This window comes from Ailuropoda melanoleuca, chromosome 20, assembly GCF_002007445.2.
Source record: "Ailuropoda melanoleuca isolate Jingjing chromosome 20, ASM200744v2, whole genome shotgun sequence".
Lineage (NCBI taxonomy): Eukaryota > Metazoa > Chordata > Mammalia > Carnivora > Ursidae > Ailuropoda > Ailuropoda melanoleuca.
Window position 1 is genome coordinate 10292033 of NC_048237.1, and position 16990 is coordinate 10309022.

General features: G+C 40.9%; 1 protein-coding gene across 5 annotated transcripts in view; it reads left to right on the forward strand.

Annotated features, from left to right (window-relative positions):
* The window catches only part of AKAP6 (A-kinase anchoring protein 6), a 503026-nt gene that overhangs the window by 6330 nt on the left and 479706 nt on the right, over positions 1–16990 (forward strand). For 3 of the 5 annotated variants that reach the window (XM_019798936.2, XM_019798937.2, XM_034648361.1), the window contains exons 1-2: positions 2334–2486; positions 5853–6064. The gene's annotated coding sequence lies outside the window, so the exon portion shown is untranslated. Of the gene's footprint in view, positions 1–2333; positions 2487–5852; positions 6065–14762; positions 14881–16990 lie in introns of those variants that run through there. The other 2 variants (XM_034648359.1, XM_034648360.1) reach the window with 2 other exon arrangements.

Below are 16990 nucleotides of genomic sequence, written 5' to 3' on the forward strand. Positions count from 1 at the left end.
AAGATTTTATTTATTTATTCGACAGAGATAGAGACAGCCAGCGAGAGAGGGAACACAAGCAGGGGGAGTGGGAGAGGAAGAAGCAGGCTCATAGCGGAGGAGCCTGATGTGGGGCTCGATCCCATAACGCCTGGGATCACGCCCTGAGCCGAATGCAGATGCTTAACCGCTGTGCCACCCAGGTGCCCCTATGAATATTTTAGATTTACTTTTATGTTTGTGTCTGTGTAATCCTTTTTGAAAGAATTCCATGAAGCAATATTTTGTATTATGGTGAAATGTTTTTGTAGTAAGTATATTGATAGAATGTTGACTCCAGCAGTAACCTAGTATGCGGCGGAGGTGATGTCTGGAAATAATAAATTCAAATTTCAGGTAACAATAATAACTGAGCTTCTATATCATGATTATGTCTGCAAGTCCTATTCTGATCACCCATCATTAATAATCTTTAGATAAGAATTTTTACTTTGCATGGTTATCTAAAGAAATTAGAATGGATGCTGAGCATTACACAAGAGCCATAAATGCCCACTGTAGTTTGGTGTCCGAATATTTTTGGCCTCTAGGTATTCTCAGAAAGTATATACAATGTACTGATTGGAGCAGTATCCACAGGCAGCATGAGTGTATGGTCATACAAGCACGTGGTTGGAGTGTTTGAATACTTGTATATTTTGCGAACAAAGGTCAGTTTTGAAGCTAGAATTGGGCATTTTTGGTAGAGGGCTAGCTAAATACTTTATCTTTGCGGGAGAATTTGACCTTTGGTTAACTCTGTAGCTCTGTTCTCCTGGAAACCCGAAAATGATAAAATGTCAGTAATATTTCTAGGCAACATTGCTTAGGGTAAAAATGGCCCTTGTTTAGTAAAAATGACTACCTGAGGCAGGAGAATTTCCCTGGTCTGGCCCTGACTGTGCTCTCTAAGAGGACCTAGCTCTGGAGCATCTCTAAGAGGTCCCCCCACCACCCATTGTATTCTCCAGCTACCTCTGAAGTGAGTGAGGAGGGGCAAGCCTGTGTTGGTCTGGATTGAGATAACTATAAATCCTGAGAGGAGGCCATCATTTGGGGCTCTTCTGAGCGCAGTGACTGTTATAACTGGGCATAGCTTTTGGGGGAATCCTGGAAATTACGTCTGTGAAATTGTTAAAAGATACAGGCTCCTGTGAGGAATAATGCTTTTAAGGCTGGTTGCTCCTGAACTTGCTTATGTTCTACTCATTGTTCTTGAGCTGTCGCCTCGGGGCTAGATAAAATAGCTCCTGGATACTGTGTGGATTGTTGCGTGGTTTGCCACAAGTTTCCTACAGAAGAGTAATGCCTGATGCTGCCCTGCTGGGCAAACTCTCTGAGCTGACCAGTTGGTTGTGTGTCTGAATGTTCACTTGGGCTTAAGAAGACCCACGGGTGGTATTGCAGACACATATGTAAGATGCAGCCTGAAATGAGGCTCAGATTCCTGATACCATGATATGGCAGAGACTGGATAACCATATATTACGCCTATTTTCTTTTCTTCCTGGGCACAAAACTAGATTCCATTTCTCAGCCTCTCTTGCAGCATGTGTGGTCATTTGAGTTCTAACCCATGGAATGTGGATGGAAGTAAAGAAGACTACTTCCAGATCTGGCCCATAAGAACTTTCCCTGTGCCATCTCTATCCGCCTGATGAATGCCCAGGACTCTAAGGCTCTAGAGGAAGGTGAAACCTCAAGATAGAGTCCCTGAATCACCACAGAGAAGGTCACCTGCAATTGGGAACATTAAATTTAGACTTCAAATGAACAAGAAACACACCATTATTATATTTAGCCAGGGTAATTCAGAGGCTCACCTGTGAAATCAGCTAGTATTTCCCCAACTAACAGTTGGTACCTAACAACTAACAGACCTCAGATCCAGAAATTTTAACAGGAGACACTAACGGATTGCAGGCTTTCCACATTTCCAGGAATAGCTTTAGGGTTTTTTAAACCCCAAAAACACAAACACAAGGTGTATCTTTACGTCATGAGCTGATGATTTGGAAGTAAGATTCATTTACTCCTGAAATGGTAAAAATTTGGGACACAACTGCTAATTGTAAGTAGGGGAAAATGGCCACAGGAAACATTTGTATTAATGTTGCTCTGTCTATAATAACACCACCAGTTTCTGCCTTGCTAGTTCAGAATGGCAGAGAAAGACTGCAAATAGACTGTTGTACTGGAAATGAGAGAAGTTTCACTTTTTCCTTTTCTACAGCCTCCAGACTAAATCAGGGGCTCAGGAGGATTCTAGCCCATTGTTGTTTACGGTCCTGTTTCCTGTATTATGGATGAACAGCCAGTGGAACATTAGTCCATGAAAAAAGGATTCTATGGCCAAATAAATAGGGAAATAGTGCACAGAATGTTCTCCCCATGAGAGGATCTCCATGCATATCAACATATTAAAGACTCTGAGAAGCTGTGTAATAAGGAAACCTGTTTTTAACATTGTAAGTTTATAATAAGTAACTATACATAAAGTCATAATTTTAATATATTTTATTAAATTATTTAATTTCTATTTTATTAAATTGTTACAGTTAAAAAAAATTATTTTAAGTAGGCTCCATGCCCAATATGGGGCTTGAACTCACGACCCTGAGATCAAGAGTTGCATGCTTTACTGACTGAGCCAGCCAGGCACCCTAAATTGTTCTATTTTTATTTTTAAATAGATAACTTGTGTGTAGTAACTACCCCAAATCTTTTCAATATAGTGAAGGTTTATTTCTCACTCATGGCAGTTCCATGCAGGTCAGTGGATGGTTGGGAGAGCATGATTCTACCCCATTGTCATTCAGGGACCCACGCTCCATCCACAGTGTGGGGCTTCAGAATTTTCCACTAGATACTTTTGTATCCAGCTAGCAGGGAGGGAAGTATGGGGAAGGCACATATGCTCGTAACTACCTTTGGAGGTGTTTCTTTTCACTTCTACTCACATTCCTCACATTCCATTGATAAGAACCAATCCCAAGGTCCACCTGTGGGTAAGGGCACTGGGAATGTACCTAGGAGGAAGAGGAGAAACGTGGATATTGGTGACCAATCCCAGTAGCTGTCACAGTTGTTCTGCTGAACCCCAAATATTGATTTTCTCCCTTTTGCCCTACAACAAACATGTATTCACATCCCAAGGAAGCTACCCAAAGTCCCATGTAGTCACTATGTCAGTTGAAATTCCAGGATTTTTCAGTGATGCAGTCATCTCTATCAGAAGCAAAATAGGAGACACGTGGTGGTCCCTAACCCACAGCAGTTCTGAAATCCTTCTAGTCATTCAGGTCTGAAGCTCCCTGCCTCATTTCACTGATCTGGCCTTGATTCTCTTCTCCAGGAGAAACTCGTTTGTTCTTTGTTGCCCATGGCCCTGGCTCTGTCTTCTGAGAGTATCTCTTGTCCATTACCTTTCCTGATGTCATCTGAAGTGAGTGGTGAGGAGTAAGCGCCCCTTTGTAGCTGTGTAGATTTTGCAAGCTGTTTCTCAACCATCTTGGTCCAGAATGCAAAATCTGGCTGGATGTACAGTTGAGAGTTACATAGCCTCCACTTATTGGGGTGAGTGGGCTGTTAATGACAATAGTTAACAAGGTTGGACATTTCTATGGTGCTTTGGTTTCCACGTGCTTGAATATACAGTATTGCATGCGATCCTCAAGACAACCCACGACATGGGGATATGTAACAGTGAAAAAAACCATTGGGAAGTCTAAAGTGAACTATTGTAGGTCCATTCACAAGGCAAAAAAAAAAAAAAAAAAAAAAAAAAAGAAAAAAAGCACTTTATGATTCGCTTCTGCTTTATGGATTCCTCCTTCTCTTCTTCTGCTTTTTTTTTTCCCCCGTCCAATCTGGGCCATTTTGTGGGCTAATGATTCAGCCTGTTCAAGTTAAAAGTCTGATCTGGCCTCAGATTTGATGAGCCATCTATCTCTTCCCAGCAAACAAGTGACTTGCTTTTGGTAAAGGAGACTGACAAGATTCTTCTCATTCTGAGAAACTGTATTCAGGTCTGAAATACCTGATTCCACCCTGCTCTCTCCTCTTTACGGAATCATGGGATTTCAGGCCAGTAATACTGTTTTAGACCTATGACTCATTCCATCTTCCTCATAGGCTGAAGGGGTTCTTCGGAGGTACCATCATGGGTCGGTTCAGAGCAGATGAGGTAGGGGGTGAGAAGTATTCATCAGTTTTGGCTCTGGGTTTCTTATCACCCCTCAATCAGGGCAGCCAACTTTGGACTGTATCATTAGAATAAAGGGCTTAACTACTAACAAAACTTGCAAACCATGGTTATTAGTTAAACTTAAGGTCCAGAGAGGTGAATTGACTAGCCTGGATGCACACAGATGCTCACTGGAGGAACTGTGTTTCCTGAATCCCGGAGAAGTGTTCTGCTGCTCTGGAGTGGTTGCCTGTTACTTCCCTTGGTGTACCATGTGGTCTAAGATAAAGGGTTGGAGTCAGTGACTGAGAGCAGGGGTAACTTGGGCAGGCAACTTCAACCTCTAGCTCTTGGTCTCCCAAGTCCTCATTAGGTGAAACAGGAAGAATCCTAGCTTCCTTTCCAGGGCAGGGCTTCTGTGTGAATGGCTGATGGTGCACCCTGCTAGGATCTTGGCACCTCTCAGGCAATTTCGTCAGCCCCTATTTACCAAGGCATTGCCTGAATTCCTTCTGCCATTCTATCTCCTCGTCCTGCATGCAGTTAGCTAACTGTGCCATTTAAAATTTCAAGTTGGAGAGGACAACATGATTGTCCTGTTAGATTTTGGGCTTTTAGAATGTTCTTCATCCCCAGTATTTGAAGATAGAGTGGGTGGAGGTCAGCTTGATTCTGTCTCAATCCATGGTCTAAGGAGTATTAAATATGCAAGAAATGGCTGCTCTGTCTATCTCTCCTCCCCCCTCCATTCTCACCACATATAATGTTTGTTTCTGCACGGGACTAGAAAAGAGTCCTCGCTTTAAATTCGCTTTTCTTTTATCAGTTGGGGAAATACCTCACTGTGTCTTGTTTAAATGTGGCTTTTCACACAGTTACAGCTTTTGTGGGGGGAGGGGCGTGAGCAATTTCCTCCTGTGCAGGAAAACAGAGCCCCAGTGTTTGGAATGTCAGTGACTTCAGAAGTTCTAGCAGGTTGGTTACCTGTTCCAATCACCAGGTTTGGTCCCCCCAAAGACTTGCATTTTGGCTTTGAGTAGGAGAGTTTCTCTGCAGGCCAAGGGATGGGCCCCTGGAAATTGAAAGTGGTGTGGTGTGCCCCTTAGACCCTCCTTGCACATGCCAATCCATGCTCAAGTGAGAGCTGGGGCTCTGCTACGTCAGAAAGGTCCTGTGGGTTGGCGTCCATCAGGGGAAATGATCAGGGCAGACTTTATTGGTGGGAGTTTGCCCATGTTTTGAGAATTAAAGCTTATTTACTTTAGAGTTAGAGTCGCTTTCTTAGCTGTTTATATTCCATTTTTAATTCTTTTCCTGCTCCCTGCTTTGTTCTTTTGGTTTTTGATGAGTGAACAAAAATTCTCTTTAATAACTTTTAAAATACTATTATAATGCTGTCCAGAGAGGAAGAAGTGATCAAATTGCCCAACAGAGAAACATTGTGCATTTGTTTTTATTTTCTCAGTACTAAATCTCTATCTCCCCCCCCAACCTTATTCTCTCCTAAATGTGTAACAACAAAGTAGGAGGTAATTTTTATTTTTCCCCATGTGCCTTCAGGGAAATCCCTTTTAAATCTATGGATTTTAGTCCAATGAGGGATCCTCTTCCTTTGGTCTACATTTTGCATATCGTCTGTTTCTTACAGAGCTTCCGTATTGTCTCAGGCTCCACTGGAAATGCAGCAAGGATTCCTAGCACATCCCAGTTGCCATAGCAACAGCAGTCTTTCCCATAATGAGCTGCATCATCTGAACTGATGTCACAGCATCATGCAGCAGGTCAAACAAGGCATCTCCTAGTATTGCATCCTACAGATGTGCTGTAAACATCAAAAGGAGACGGTGGGAGCAGGAGATGGTGAGTGTTGAATGTCCGGGCCTTAATTGTATGGCTGTTTTGTTGGTTAGTCGGTGTCTGCTAAGGCGGAGATGGGGGGGATGTTGTCTGCTTAAAATGGACTAGGGAAAGAAGGCTGTTTTACCTAAATCTGTTTTTCAGGCTGCTGGGGTAAGACAAAGGCCTGTAAGAGTCATAGAGGAATCATAATACATAGAATTATTCTTGCTCCATCTCTGCCTGTTATTTCTGTTGTTCTCATAGAATTTTTCATAAACATAAGATAATTTTCCTTTGCAAAATCCCAAATAGGCTCTAAAATGAGTAGTTCACAGTATTTCAGCCTTGTAAAGATATAGATTTCTTTTTTTATGGGACAGAGCTAATTGGTCCCCTGTTTGCTTTTGTGATTTTTGAAATATTTAGCGATTTACAGTAGGAAATTTAGTATTTACCTCGGTTGGGTTTCAGTTTCTTCATGGCAAGGAACGAATGCTGAATAAGCATTTGACATAATCCTGATGTGAAAGGGGATCTCTTGCATGTTTAATACAGAATTTATTAAAAGCACGAAGACCCAGACCAAATGAAATTACTTGAGCCTTTTGATTTATATGGTAGTCCTTCAACCCGCGTCCTTCCTAGTTAGTTGAAAGCCTGCCACGATATTTTCCCATCTCTAGCTAGTCTCTAAAATAGCTGGAGTTGTTTGCAGGTGGACTTGTAACAAGTCTGCTGTCTGCGGCAGTTGCAGTAAAGGGTAACACTGAGGAGAGCCTCTGGAAGTGCCTGTGGTGCTGCTCTTAACTTTAGCCAGAATCTGGTAAGCTGAATAAATAGCAGGGTTCTCAGTGACTAGTGAATACAGATCTCTGGGCTTAGTCATAACCTCAACTCAATTCTGAAACTCCAGATAAACATGTATCATGTTCATTTCAACTCTTAGCTATTTCTTAGGCATCTTTGTTTTATGTGTGTGTGTGTGTGTGTGTGTGTGTGTGTATCCCCCCCCAACAAAAAAATAAAACAAAACTGAGGCCTGACAGTGTCAGATAAGGAGCAGTGTGTTGCCTTTTGTTTTGGGAAATGAAATGGATTTTCCTGGTGCAGCTGATTGCTACTAAGAGAGAGAAAGGAGGAGGCACATGTCAGTTCAGTTGATCAATATGTCCACTTGGAATCAGGGAGTGGTCTTTTGGCTCAGTGCTGCTGAGTTGATAGTTTTTATTTGAAAAGTCTTACAGGAAAGAATGGCAACCCCTGAGTTTCTCTTCTTTTAGGCTGTTTATTGAGCCTAAAAAAGATATATCCTGGAAGCAAGAAAAGCAATACCTCTAGGCAGCTTGCAGTGATTCTTTTTTTTTTTTTTTCCAATCATATTGGTCCCATTAGGCACTAGCTGGAATGAGAGACCTTAGATTTTAATTAGTTTGTTTATACACATCGCATCCATACTATTCTCGGTCCTTTAAGCTTATGTGGCTGACATGCAGCTATTTGGGATGGGAGAGGTCAGCTCAACCTGTTTTATTGCAAGCACTTAGGAGTATGAATTGTTCATTGCCTGCTTTTTTGTTGTATAATGTGAACAGAAAGCTTTGCCGGGACTGCTGGGTGTGAACGCTAAGTCAGAAGCTCTAAGGTGACAGGGAGGAGTCCTAGATGGAGGTGGGGGAAGGGAAAGTGTATCTAGTTGCTGGATTATGAGTCTGGAGAAAATCACTCGGTGCCCATTAAAATTCTTTTAAAGTATTACTTCCAAGGAAAAGCAACGAAGAAAGACTTGTTCGGTAACATGAATTGTTAGGAGTAAAAATAACCAAAGGCAGTATTTTAATGAGTTTCTATTTGCTTAATTTTTGTTTCTTTTGTCTAATAGTGTGTTCAGCTGCTTCATCATGGGTGATTTGTACAATTACTGGAAGTCGCAGAAGCCAGATTCCTTAAGGGCGGTGTTAGAAAAAGTGGAGTCATGCTTTGAGGGTGGGGAAGGCGCTGGTGGGTGTGGGCTGACGCAGTTGTCTGGTGGAATATCCTCTCTATTCCGAGGAACCTGTTACTTCCCCCTCCCCCCTTGCAAGTATTCAAAATGCAGTTACAGTTCTCCAACTTTATGCTTTTGTGCTCTTTTTGCTCCAGGAGAACAAAGCCCTAGTAATAGGAGCTGTCATCCTGATGCTCGGTTTCTTTGCAGAGGGCCACAGCCCGGGCTGCTCTCTGATTAGCTGTGTGTCTTAATTACTGGCTAAGGCTATTTCACTTGCCTTAGTTTTAATATATCCCCAAGGGGTTGGATGGGGTGTGTGAGTATGGGGGAAGGGAGAGATTGCTCTGTGGCTGCATTTAGTGGTGTTTCACTGAAACTTTCTAGAATTTAGAGAATTTTGTTTCAAAATGATGAGTGAAAGATCATCAAGACCATGTTTACTATGTGGCCAAGTTTCCACCATGGGAGCCTCACAAGAAGTTAACCTTCTCCATGCCTTTAGTTATGGCTTTTTCTTTTCTTTATTTCTGAATTACGAAGTTGCAAAGAAGTTAATTACTTGTGGGAGTGAGAAAAATAGAATCAAAATAACAGCCACAGCTATCATTTATTCAGTTCTTATTATGTATCAGGCACTGGATCTAACATCGTATATATCTCGTTTAGGCCTTATAATGACACTATAAGGTAGAGAATAATAATTTCACTTTACAATATTAGGTGATATTCATGTTTCGCAGAAACCAAGTCTTAGCAAGGTGAACAAATTTGGCTAAGGTCACATAGTTAAGAAGTGAGTGGGTCAAGATTCTAAACTGATGTGATTTGAGTGTAATGCCCACATGCTTACTCACAGACATCTTAGTTTTATGACATCTTAACTGTGTGGACCATACAGATCAGTCATCTTTATCACACTTACCCCACCCTTCTCATTCTAATTGGAAAATCAGATTTCACATTTTCACATGTGGAGTGAAATCCCATTTATGACACCAACTGCAATTTTCCTGTGGGGAAACGTTTGAATTTTGGTGAGGTCCTTGTCTGATCCTAGAGATTTAAGTAATGCAGCATTGATGCTCAGAACTTTTGCCACTACCCTTGCTCGACACATCTTTCTAGCAGGATCTGCATATGGGAAATGCCAGATGAATGAGTGTGAGCATGCTGGAATTGTACTAACAGCAAGTCTTATCTAGGTCAGTAATGAATCAAGTTTGTTGTACCTGTCTTATCAGCTCCATATATAATATTCTGCTAACTTTAAGACATTTGCATTCCCTGGTAATACCAGGTGAGGAACAGAAGAGGAGACTTCTCTCACAGCCAGAAGGTGCACTCCAAATCCATCTCTTGGGTCAAGAAGATCAAAAGAGAGTTATTTTGCTGAGTATCTCAGTGGCTGAATCCAAATGCTGCCTGTCTCTGACAGAGTACCAGAATGATGGTATTGTGCAACATCCTGGAAGCCTTGTGTTTGAGGAGAGCTGATACAGTCATCTCTGCATCATCTTGCCCATCCCCAGCTATCCACGCCCAGCATCATTAGTGGGCTCTGAGGGCTGTTCTTTGTTTGACTGTGGGGCTAATGCATACACTGACAGCACATTGATATTGATTCGGGTATGGTGAATACTTAGAAATATCATTCCACGGAGCTCATTAGCCTTTTCTAGGTTCTGGGAAGAAGGTTAACCTTTGTCCCAGCTTGCTCCGAGGAGGCCCAAGCTTGTGTCTGCATGAGCTAGAGAAATGAGAGGCTGATGCGAAAGCAGTAGAGTTACTGGGTACAGTGATTACATGAGTTAGATTATTAATTAGGGAATAAAAAAGCCAGTGGAAGTTAGGGAAGTTGGTAGACCTGCTACATGTGTCTGATTTCCTCCTATTTCCAGTTCTAGAGTGAGTGAATTACAATTTGCTTTGATCCTATGGAATCAGTTCAATTCAACAAGTATTATTGAGTATCTACTATGTGCCGGGCAATGTCAGGGAGCATAGCAGTAAACAAGACAGATGCAAATCTCTCCCCACCCCCCTTATTTTAGAGAGGGGAGACAAAGATAAACAGGTAAATTTAGAGTGGAATAATTTATTCTCTCTGATACTATAATACTACTATTTCTATTTAGTTCTGTTTCACTTGCTAATAGATAAACCCATTATTTCTACATATACGTATAGGGGCATATGCATATACGGTCTACATGTGGAGGTAAGATTGCTGCATTAGATAATAGCTTCTTTTTTTTTTTTTCTTTTTTGCTTCAGTTTGGATTAGAATTTTGCTGGGTGTAGACAAAATGTGTATGGCAATTAGCATTTTGTTGGTATAAGCTGTTTTGAAAAGTATAATTTTAATCAACCAAAAAGTACATGTCTGTCTCAATTGTCATAAACTTGACATAAGGAAATATGAAATGTATATGGCAGATAAGTTACGGAGAGATTTTTTTCATTTTTATAAGATATTTCTCGCTTTTTTAAAAAAGGTTTTTTTGTTTTTTTTTTTAAAGATTTTATTTATTTATTTGACAGAGATAGAGACAGCCAGTGAGAGAGGGAACACAAGCAGGGGGAGTGGGAGAGGAAGAAGCAGGCTCATAGCAGAAGAGCCTGATGTGGGGCTCGATCCCATAACGCCGGGATCACGCCCTGAGCCGAAGGCAGACGCTTAACCGCTGTGCCACCCAGGCGCCCCTAAAAAAGGTTTTATTTAGAGAAAGAGTACAAGCAGGGGCAGGGCCAGAGGGAGAGGGAGAGAGAGAATCTTAAGCAAACTCCCCCTGAGTGTGGAGCCTGATGCAGGGCTCAATCTCACGACCCTGAGATCACGACCTGAGCTAAAATCACGAGTGGGACGCTTAACTGACTGAGCCACCCAGGTGCCCCTTAAAGATATTTTTTACTTTTAAACACTGTCCAGAGCGCCCTCTAAATTGAATGTTTTAGGCTGTGTGCCAGTGGAGGTGTGTGCCTATGGGTACAAGCACCAGTCACTTCCAGCCATGAGCAACCTGTCCATGCCTCCTAGTATGCCTTACAAACATCACTGTAAATGGGACGCATTTCTTTAAACAATTATATTATCTCATGTATTTAAAACTATGATTGTAATTGCGTAACTTCCCTGAAATTTTTCAGGTGCATGATCATACATATATAAGGTGTGTCTGACTTGTGACAATCACTTGGAGATTGACTACTATTCTTTGGTGACGATTGCACATACCAACTTTGTAAGTGGGCCATGAGTGGGAAGGCTTTTCGTGGGAGTATCAGTTTTTATAGGACTTTGGTCATAGCAATAGACTTTTAGATATTTTGCATAAATAAGGAAAAAGGTTTTTCACCATAAGCATATTACCCATCAGTAGGTGGATCCTCCAGCTGGTTTTAAGACTTGGTGAGGACAAAGGAGAGACTTTGTTTCCCTTGTAAGCCATCAGCCATGTTTTTGTCTGTTTTTCAGCAAGAGGTCATGCTTCAGACTCTTCCAGCCATCTTGAGGCTGGGTGTTTTGAGTCATGAAAAGAAATGGGGAGAGAATGTGGAATCTTTAGGACAGGGTCTTAAGCCTGACAGTTCATGGGCAGAACGTGGCTTGCAGCTTGTTTTGCATACTTCCAGATCAGGCTTCCTGGGTTTGCAACCTGTGCTTACATAGAGCCTTTGTTAAGAAGCATCCACACTTGATGTAAAGTTCTGTCATCTTGAAATCCTTTTCTTTCTTTCTCTTTCTTTCTTTCTTTCTTTCTTTCTTTCTTTCTTTCTTTCTTTCTTTCTTTCTTCTGTCTTTTTTGGGGGGGAGCATCTTGAAATCCTTTTTTTTTTTTTAGATCTTTTTTTAAATCTTTTTTTTAAAAGATGTATTTCTTATTTGAGAGAGAGAGAGAGTGAGAGAGCACGCACATACTTGCAGGTGGGGAGGGGCAGAGGGAGGGAGAGAATCTCAGGCAGACTCCCCGCTGAGTGCAGAGCCTGATACGGGGCTCAATCCCACAACCTTGAGATTATGACCTGAGCTGAAATCAAGAGTCTGAGGCTCAACTGACTGAGCCACACAGACACGACCCCCATCTTGAAATTCTTAATAATTTTTTTAAGATTATTTATTAGAGAGAGAGAATCCTCAAGCAGACTCCCCTATGAGCATGAAGCCCGATGAGGGGCTTCATCCCAGAATCCAGAGATCATGACCCTAGCCAAAATCAAGAGCTGGCTGCTTAACCAACTGAGCTACCCAGGTGCTCCCTTAATAATTTTTGAGCAAGGGGTTCTGTGTTTTCAGTTTACTCTGGACACTGCAAATATGTAGCCAGTCCTGTATGGCTATTTCGATATAAAAAAATTGACACACAAATTTAAGTTCCAAGCTTCTTTTTAAGAATTAGGTGATGTGGCTCACTTGGCAAGAGTTGACGTAGCAGTATTCTCCAATTCATCAGCGTCTGCACACCAGTCCCATTCATTTACCTCCAGCGGCTACTGCCTGAGCCCTGTGGATACTTGAGTTTGAGACCTCTGCTCTGGAATAATTCAAACAGAAATTGTAGAGCTTAAAATAACTGAAGTACCATTGTCAAAACAACCCAGAGCAAAGGCCCCATACGTTGTAACTTAGAGGCGTCCATGGTAAATTCAGTGCCATGCACAGTAATTCCGCGGCATTTCTTTTATAGGCAATGGGGGACATATTACATTATACCTGAAGATATTGGGTAGGTCAGGCTTATTTGTCATTACCATTGCTTTCAGGGGAGAAATCAAATCTTTGCAAAGCAAGCTAATTAACCATCCTGTGGTTCATTGTTTATGTTTATTCTCCCGCCCTTTGTTTACTCCTTGATTACTTTTATCACTTCTTTAACTCTCATTTGAATTACACAACATTTTTATGCTGGCTGGGTTTTTGTTTTTTGTTTTTTTTTTTTAGCATTATCCTTTTTTAATATTCTCTCTCTGGGAAACTGGGGGCCTATAATTTGAGTTTATACTACTGCAGGAAGAGTTCACTTTTTTTTTTTTTTTTTAGTTAAAAAGGGAATTACAGTCAATATTTATAATGAACCCTTCCCTAGCAAGGCAGTTCTAGTCATGCTAATGTTTGTAAGTCAGATCCACCATTACTATTTGTGATAATGAGATGCTGGTGACAGACTCTTGAACCTTATAGTATGTGAAGCATTCTGACCCATCATGTTACCGTGAGAAGTAGCTGTATTAATCTACAGATGTGCAGAGACTTGTTAGCGAATTAATGTGAATGAAGGATGGCGCTTGCTGCACAGGAAAATGATAGATTTTTTTTTTTTTTTTTTGCCGGATGAGAGTAAGCTAGAACCTGACAGATACATAAAGGGCTCTTGCGGTTGCTTAGAGGACTAGGGGGCGTTGGAGTCTTCTCTAAGGATCAAGCCCCAAGGACTCATGGCCTTACCATGTACCCTGTAACAATCCTAATGCCTACCATGGCCACCATTGTACAAGCTGTAAAACCAGTTGTGTGAGATAATTTTGCTATTCAGATACCTACCATGTATAAGATCATGTACTGAAGGAACAAACACTTAACAAATTAGGACAACCAAAGGCACGCACATGTCTATTACTTGGAGAACTTTTCATAGATTTAATATCCTGTTGTCAGGGCTCTGCTTGCAGGCGGTCCTGACTAGTTATTCCCTTGTGTTGGAGGGACCCTGAGATGGAGCTCCAGACATATCTGAGGCTGCCCTCATCTTTTGTTCTTTTCATGTAATCCCTTGATTTAAATGTTTTCTCTTTTTTTTTAAGATTTTATTTATTTATTTGAGAGAGAGAGAGCTGGTGTGCTATGTAGTGCACACAATTGGGGGGAGGAACAGAGGGAGAGAGAGAGGCAGGCTCCCTGCTGAGCAAGGAGCCAGAAGTGGAACTCGAACCCAGGACCCTGGGATCATGACCTGAGCCAAAGGCCTACGCTTAACCAACTAAGCCACCCAGGCACCCCAAATGTTTTTTCTTAAATAACACCTTACTTTAGGCACTCAAAATCATTGTTTTGTACCCCTCTCAGCTCTTTCAATTCCTTTTTTTTTCTCTTTTTTACTTTTTCATTTTAATTCAGCTCTTTCGATTCTTAGTGCTCATAGTTTGCTTCTATCCCTCCAGTCTCTCTCTTACCACTGTCACCTGGGATAGCTCTGGACCCACCACAATCCTCTCCACCAGCAGCCCCCCAGGCTCCTAGCTCCCCTGCCACAGTGTATTCCCATCACATTAGCATAAAAACAGCCCATCTAAAACCAAGTGACACTGCCGCTCCCCTTGTGAGGTAATCTGCTTACATTTAGCTTTAGTAGTTAATTCAAACATTGCACTCAATTTAACCTGTTTTGTGTGTGTGTGTGAAGTAAAAGGGAATGACTCTTTAAAATTTATATTAGCCACTCTTGCAGGCAGTCCATGTGGCATCAACTAGAAATAGCCAAAATAGCAGGCCCTTATGTTGTAGAAGACTGTATGCAAAAATGAAAACAGATGTGCAAATGTAGTTTTAAAAGAATTTGTTCTTTAGTGTCATTCTTATATTGCATTTTCAATAAAAAATAAATGAAAATAAGGAAGGGGGGGATGGTGAGAAGGTCGACAGCACAGCAAGTTACCACAGCAGTACATCTTTCCTCGGCCTTGACCAGGAGTGGCATACAGCTTCTAGGACACTCTAGGGGAATACCTGTCTCCGAAGAGCAGCTGCTTGAAGAGAAAGGACAGGTCTGAAAACAGAGGCAAAAAATAAAAACAACCTCTAACACTGGCTCGGAGAACTAATGATTGCTTCAAGAACTAATGAAGAATTAGACTGGTGAGTTGAGATATGTGGTTTTCACTAACTTAGTAATAAATAATTGATACCATGATTTGTAAACATTTGAATTTTGACTAATTAACCTGAAAAGGAATAGGCTAAGAGGCAGAGGACCAAGAAAAAGGTAACATAAACAGCTTAAGAAGGGCTGTGTTTCACCATGATATTTTTTACTTAGAGGGTTTTTCCTTTTGGTCTTTGTCTGGTTAATATTATTAGGCTTATTGTGAATAAGCCTATATTTTATATTTTTTTATTATTCTTTAAGAACATGACAAAAATCATGATCTTTGGTATGCTGTTTTTCTCTGGTTCTTAGATGTTAGATTGAACACCATCCTTGTATAAATACCACATGTGATTAAAAACCTAAACAGGTAGTAAATGGGTGCTGTCAACCAGCTTGAGGAGAAAAAAAATGTTCAATTTCAAAGATAGTTTAGAACTTCCGATGGTGATGGAAATGTCATATTACCAAACCTAAAGTGATTTTTTACAATAATTTGCACCAAATGAGGGTTTCCATTTTGGGTTTTGGAATCCTAATATCCAGTTAATTTACACATAGGTATATAGACTGTATTCTCTGTGCAGGAGCTTAGTGGTAGGGGAGGTGGACAGGTATTGCTCCATGGGAGCAATAGCTAGGTCTTCCTTCTTGAATCACGCTATCTGCTGACACCCTAAACCTAATCACTAAACAAGAACAGAGCTCAGGAGGATGGATTTTGGAGCTAGGTGTATTTACCTTTGAATCTTAACTCTAACATAAAATCATTAGGTCTATGATCTTGAGTTTCCTAGAGTGTCATTTTCCCCATATATAAAATGGGGAGAACATCCATTTTATAGGATGAAATGAAGTATTTTTATGTAATGTTATTGGCACAAAGTATTTGATAAGTGAAAGTTATTACTATTTCACTTCTCAGAAGTAGTGGGATAAGATTAGTATTCTCCCAGGAAATATAATTTCTCAACTCCAATCCTGAAACCAAGGAAATAATTTTCAGAGCTTTCATAAATGGAAAGGAAAATCCATTAATATTCTTTAAGTGCTTATACTGTGCTATGTACATACATTATTTCACTTAATTTCCTTTCCCTGCTTAATTTTTCTCCAAAGCACTTATCACCATCTGCAAACATTTTTCTCGTCCTCTCCCCTTAGTATAAAGCAAGTTGTGTGAGAACAGAGATTTTTGTCTGTTTTGTTCATTGATGTTTCCTTAGCTCCTAGAATGGTGCCTGGCATATGGTAGGTGCTCAATAAATATTTGTTGCAAGAATGAATGAATCTGGGGTGACTGGGTGGCGCATTCAGTCAAGCAGCTACCTTTGGGATCAAGCCCCACGTCCCTCTGTCCCTCTGGCTCCCTGCTCAGTGGGGAGTCTGCTTCTCCCTCTGCCCCTCCCCCCATTTGTGTTCTGTCTTTTACTCTCTCTCTCTCATAAATAAATAAAATCTTTTTTTAAAAAAAAAGAATGAATGAATCTGCATAACCCTATGAGGGAGGCAATATGATTGTATTTGATAAGTAGTAAATGAATTCTCTTGCAGTGATGCTTTTCAAGGTTCTAAACATCCTTGAGTGATTCTTACTATTCTAGATAGCATGCCAAGAAGCCCTTGTGGCTGATGGTTAGGCCATCATGTACCATCCAATTATTCTAAATTTTCCATTGAAAGCACGGATATTACCCAGGCAGTTCTGATGGGCTCCCCCTCTTTACAGGGTTTCTGCAAGGGACTTGGGGTTTCATAGGTCATTTGAAAGATGCATTGAGTCTTCTATTGGTGGTTGTTTCTTTCTTTCTATCTCTCTTTAGTGAACTCGAGTCTCAGAAACAGTTGTTTATTCTTCTTTAAACCGTGAATCCTTAGCTATGAATCTCAGACTGATGGATTGGTGGATATTGAAAGAATCTTCAGGGAAAAGACCAAATAGGGGGAATGAAAAGCCATAGCAGTCAATCCTTCCCTTTTGCTATTTGAAATGCTCTAATGAGAAGTAAAGCAAAGTAGAGGCACATAGCAATACAGTTGTTCGGCCAGAACATATAGCCTCATAAATGAAGGGAATAATTAAGATAGCTTATTTCTGCC